Below are 6,179 nucleotides of genomic sequence, written 5' to 3'. Positions count from 1 at the left end.
CTCTGTTCTTCTGACGCTTGGAAACCGTCTTCCTCTCTTACCTCTCTATACATTTCTTATGGTATTTATCTTTACAATGGCAGAGTAAATCTCATACCTACTTTAAGTCAAAGTTTCGCTCACTAACTTTCGTTCGCATTTTACTAAATTGTTTGCCGGACAAACTCTGAGGCGTTCACTGTGTTTTTGTAACTCTGACCCTCTTCTTTATTCATGCCTTCACAATAAATTTTGTGGAGCTTATCACAAACACAATTTACAATACTTTACAAAAGAATATTTACTACTGCTAAGTGCGTACTCATGGGTTAGAGTTTGCGTGGAGGACCGCACGTTTTCCCGTCAAGTTAGTATTTTATAAATCGCAAACATTGCGTAGAAACTGCTGTACGCCATTTTTTGAGCGTATATCCCTTTATAAATGAGGCCCCTGAACCTGAACCTCTGGACTTGTCACAGTCTGCTTTCTCACTCACCTATGTTCTGCATTAACATTCCTTAGTCACCTGGTAGCACACCCTGTCTCTCTCTCTTACTCTGTTACACCCATCAGCTCCATTAGTATTTAGGCCCACTTCACTTTCACCTCAGTGCCAGATCGTACTTTGCAGCATGCCAGTCTTTCCCGCATTACCCTCCAGATTGCTCTCCCGGTTTCGATCCTGCCTGTCCCTGACCAGTCCTGCCTCGCCTGCTCCCTAACCCGTTCTGTACCTGCGACTCCCGTCTTGCTTTCTCCTGGAACCCTCGCCTGTCCCCGACCAGCCCTTTGCCTACTATCTGCCGTTTTGTCTCCTACCAGCCTATTGCCTTCAATAAAGCTGGTTACCGACTATCCCTGGTTTCCCGTGTGTTGCATTTTGGTTCTCAGTTCGTTTGTGACATAGGGTCTTCAAAATTAGTTTGTGTGTGTGTATATATATATGCTATATATGCTCTGACCATTCCACTTCCTGCCTGCCCGACCTTACGTTACGGCTGCGCTGCGTCAAAAATAGGATTCATCCTAATTTTAGAGGAGCCCTGCGCCGAGGCGCTTCTGGGACGCTTCTGAGCCGTAACGCGCCGCGTGTGGTGGAATAGCACCCATTGACTAGAGTGGCCGCGATCGCCGTGAGCACCGCGGCGCAGTTGTGATCTGGCATGCTAGGAACAGATTGAAGAGGCAAAGCTCTGGCTGTGAGTTTTAAAAAGTACTTTTGTGTCTTCTTGCTTTTATGCTACATTATGTGTTTACAATGCTAGAGGCTAGCGAGGACAGTGTGGGACCAATTTGGCCCAGTCACTAATATTTCAACAATTATTGGATACACCAGTATTGTCCCAAAGGGGAGTTTTTCTTTACTACTGTTGCCAAGTGCTAGCTATTTGTGGGAAATGTTGGTTCGCTGTAATTTGTATTATAAAGACTATGGTCTGGACGTGCTCCGTATAAAAGGTTTTCTGAGATAAAACAACATTGAAATTAAATTAAATGTAAGGGATGAAGCCGACTGCTTATGGTGATCCCTTGACTTCTCTATAGCGCCATCAGCAGGTTAATATTTGTGGTTTTAACCGATTTGTCTCAACAACTATAGAATACACCAGCTTACATTTTTATACAGATATTAATGGTTTCCTCACACTGAGAGAGCTGAATCTACGTTACTTGTAGTGCAACCAGTTAGTTTTGTTTCAATTTGTGAAGAGTCTCAACAAATATTGGATATATTTAAAAATGTTCTCATGCATGTAATAATAATAAAACATGCTGAACTTTAAAGATGTTTTTCCCTTTTTTTTCCCTATTATACAGCAGAGCCTTGCAGCAGACAGCTGCGGGTCAGGTTTCAAATTCGATCTCTAAAATACTAAGCTGACACATTCGAGAATATCATAAATGCATAAATGCAGCAGGTTAGAGGCCTGCTTTCAACTGCATTAAACATTGAAGCCTGCAGGTTTAAAGCAATTTTTCGATGATCAGTTGAAGACGGTCATAGCATAGCAAAAAAGTAATTTCATTTAAAGATATTATTGAATATATATATTTTTTTAACAATTGCAACAATTCCCAGCATTTCATGGGGACTAATGGCAATTTAAGTTGTAAATAAGATACACATATTCATCATTACAGAGCCAACTATTACGATTATGAGTATAAAACATTGTCATTAGAACAACACGGAAATAAACAAAATGTCTAACCCAACAAATATAATTAGGTCTGTTTGTGTCTAATATAACCAATAGTTACAGACCATATTAGCTTAGGCATTTGTTTGTTCAATCTGTTTTCCTCATAGAGCTGATTTTCCTTGTTTGGGATACTTTGTCTTTGCCCGTGGTAATGTCATCCACAGAATATTCACTTGGGACAGGGTTTATGTTGGATACAACAATATCAGGGATGACAAGTCAAACATGAGAAATTCACATAAATAAAGCTCAAACTGATGCATTATATTTTACAAGTCGTGCCCTTAAGTGTGGTCTCAGGGACATGTGTGTTGCTGTGTATGTGTGTGTGTTAGTGTGTGTGGAGAGAAGGAACATGTGAATCATTCTCTCACTGCTGTCTGAAGCTCTCTTGCGGCATAGCCAGAGTTCAGGGAACACCACTGATGCATAATGTGTGTGTGTGTGTGTGTGTGTGTGTGTGTGTGTGTACTGACCTGCTCTGCTGGGGTGGGGCTCAGGTCCTGGTTTCTCTTCAGCAGACACTCACTGAAAGCCGTTTCGTCGGGAGCAGGCTTCACTCTGGGGAAGGCCATCTCACACTAGTGATAAACAACAGCCCTCTTCATTACTCACACAGACACACACCATGGCTGTCAATCACCTGTGCTTTAAACACAACTCTCACAGACACATTGTTTCAACAGAGGGCAGTGAAACACCCCGTCCAGCCTGCTGTTAAGCTACTCCTTAAAGCATCTGTCATCTCAATCAATTTCTAATTGTACCCCCCCGTGCAATATTGATTACTCACCACATAAAAATCAAATGGGATGTGTGGGACAAATGGACGGTACCTAAACAGGAGTGTAGAAAAGATCAGTTAGTAGTTTCTTAATGACTGTAGGCAGTGAGTGTAAAAGAATATCTGATGTCAACAGGGTATCAGGTACAGGTGGACTGATTGTATCACATCCAAGTAGTGGAGAGTAATATGGACATATGTTAATGTCCTACATGTTGCAATAGCATTACAATATCATTAGGAGAGTGCTCAAGGTTCAATATGATAATATGTAATATATAATATATACTGGCTGAAAAGAATAATGATCTACTAAGCATAGTAAAAAAAAGAAAGTGTAATACACGTGTTGAACTCAATAACTAGATGCAAACAGTAGCAGCTTTACAGAACCAACACCATTTCAGATTCTTTGTTGGTTTGCTGTAAAACCCAACAAGTAATGTTTACAGTATTTACACTACATACCACTATACTGTACTTCATAGTACTAATATCAAAATAAAAAGGAGTTTCAGGGGTCAAATATATTTTTAATTGTGTAGTAATGTTAATGTTGTGATATGTTATAGTAGCCATAATTAAAGTTATAGATTGGAGGCTTTCACTGTGGTGAGCCCTTTAATAAACTACTGTGGGGCAACAACTATGATCCGGAAATGGCTATGAAACATGTTAACCCCATAGAGCTCACACAGAGCTGCTAAGGCATTTGCTCAAACTAGGAAAAAGACCTGGGATAAAATGAGAGATGTGGCAGAAATAGGAGCAGCTCAGCAGTTTCATCATGATTTCATCCAGATGGTAATGAATACAGACAAAAAGCAGCTGAACTCACCCCTGGATCAGTCCTCCACGGGACCCGAAGCGGCCGCCCCGGCCCCTGCCACGGTCTCCTCTAGACACAAACACAGGAACACGTCGGAAGAGCTCATACACCTTTACTCATCAATCATTCATTCATTCATCAGCGTTACCTAGCATAAGGCTATGATAGCCAGCATCAACCCACTGTGTAACGTTCGCTGGTAAAAGAAAGTAACATTCCCCATGCAATTCCTAAATTATACCTTAAACACGCTTTAGGTCGGTGGCAGATATCAAACAAAAACCACGACATGTTCTGAACATATCTCTGTAACATGTAGCCAGCCTAAGTACAAACAATGCACGAAGCTAACGATAGCTTCAAGCTAAGCTAGCATTATTAGCACTACCAGGCACCTCGAGCTCTATTTCTAACACACAAGCAAACAACAACACCTAAAATGTTGGTTGATTAAACTGTAAAACTAAACGGAATTAAATGTTAAATGTGTTGAAATATAATTACCTCATTGCGTACGACGTTTTGATAATTTAATGTGCAAATCCTGGGAGAACTATGGACAGTCTCGCGCTGCTCTGCTTCGCTTCGCGTCGCTTCTTCTTCTTCTTCTTCTTTGGTGTTTAACGAAAACATCCGTTGTGTTGCATTGCTGCCACCCTGTGGAGGTATCTTGTTCTTCTTCTTGTTCTTTCATGTTTATTGGCGGTTGGCAAACCAACTTGTAGGTGCATTACCGCCACCAACTGGACTGGAGTGTGGACAAGAGACTAAGCAGAAAACAATAAACAAAAGAAACAAAACAAAGAACCAAAACTCTAGATTATTTTAAATTGATCAATTTCTCTTAGAAACTTAATAATCTCACAATGTATATTGCCTGATGTTTTCCCTAACAGTCCTGATAGTGACAAGTCATGGAATTTTGCTTTCTTCAGTGTCTGGAAAAACACATTTCTCTGAGTACTATATTTCCTGCAAAGCAGTAAAACATGCTCAACAGTTTCTGGCTGGCTACAGTGTATACACTTTCCGGTTGGATGCTTTCCTATTATACTTAATGTATGATTGAGACCTGTATGAATGAAATGACATTTTCCTCCCTTCTTTTAAACCCCACCTTCCTTCCATCCCCCACATACCTTTGAATTTTATAAAGATGTCTTCCTGTATCACTAAGGTCCCAATGATCTTGCCATGTTTGTGCATATTTCTGTATGAATGTTTTAACCTCCACTTTACCGAGTGGAACTTCTATGTCTATGTTCATACTTCTGAGTGTTTGGCCAGAATATCCACCTGTTCATTACCCACCATACAAGACGAACTGACACTGAACACTGGGGGACTTTAACTACTCAACAACGAGACACAGGTGAAAACAATCAGGGGCAGGGCTGACACTGACGAGCACAGGAGACACAGAAGGGATGACGGGTGAAAACAATCAGGAAATTAGACACACCAGGGAGACTAACGACAGACATGAGAAACACAGGGAAAAGGACCAGACAATAACCCAGGAGGAAAAACATGACANTGCATATTTATTATACTCTTGTAAGATGTATACAAGAATAAGAAATGTGCAGAATATGACTTTAATGTTTAATGGTGGAGGTACACACATATCGATAGATGTCTATCTATCGATATGTGTGTACCTCCACCATTAAACATTAAAGTCATATTCTGCACATTTCTTATTCTTGTATACATCTTACAAGAGTATAATAAATATGCATAATATCGGTTAAAATAAGTGCTTCAACATAGTTAACATTGCAGGAAAGTTGATTGTCAAGTCCCAAAACAAACCATGCAATATATTAAACGTTAAGTACTTTGTCAGGCTTAATATTTATCAGATACCCCCAACGCTTTTTGCTTACATGTATTTAAAATAATACCTTAACCTAAAGTATTATTTAATGTTTTAATAAAGCCTAATTAGATTGTCTGTTTTGCACAACCTCCTATTCATATCTTTGCACATCCGGCACTAAACTGTTTTATTCTAGATATCAGTATCTTCTTGATATTTTCTGTCATTGACCTTCACTTTCCTCCTATTTTGTATGTACTCTTAATATTTAAATGTTTTCATCAAATATAATACATTCAAAAGTGCTTTACAAAAATGAAGGAGGTTAAGAAAAAGGCATTTTAAACAGTCATTAAAAAGCAACACAATCTACCTGCATTGCAATTACTTTAAACGTGTAATAACGTGCTTTAACCAGTACGAGGTGCTGGTTAAAAGGCAGTCAAGTTTACAGTGTTAACAAAATAAAATGTACTGCTGTTTCCGGTTTAGTTTACGACAGATATATGTTGTTATTGTTTTGACATTTGTAACACAAAAGCGATGGAAAAACCCCACAG

At 39.5% G+C, this 6,179-nt stretch overlaps 1 long non-coding RNA gene across 1 annotated transcript; it reads right to left on the bottom strand.

Annotated features, from left to right (window-relative positions):
• Positions 1-2,661: 2,661 nt before the first annotated feature.
• Positions 2,662-4,435, bottom strand: LOC104943696 (uncharacterized). The gene is made up of 4 exons (XR_798137.1): positions 4,302-4,435; positions 3,807-3,866; positions 2,978-3,020; positions 2,662-2,765 (listed from the first exon to the last, which is right to left on the bottom strand). It is a non-coding gene; the product is annotated as an uncharacterized lncRNA (long non-coding RNA).
• Between the last annotated feature and the right edge of the window lie 1,744 nt (positions 4,436-6,179).

Source organism: Notothenia coriiceps, unplaced genomic scaffold, assembly GCF_000735185.1.
Source record: "Notothenia coriiceps isolate Sejong01 unplaced genomic scaffold, NC01 NC01_scaffold00006590, whole genome shotgun sequence".
Classification (NCBI taxonomy): Eukaryota; Metazoa; Chordata; class Actinopteri; order Perciformes; family Nototheniidae; genus Notothenia; species Notothenia coriiceps.
The sequence above is the reverse complement of the archived record's forward strand: the minus strand, read 5'-3'. Positions and strand labels throughout refer to the sequence as shown.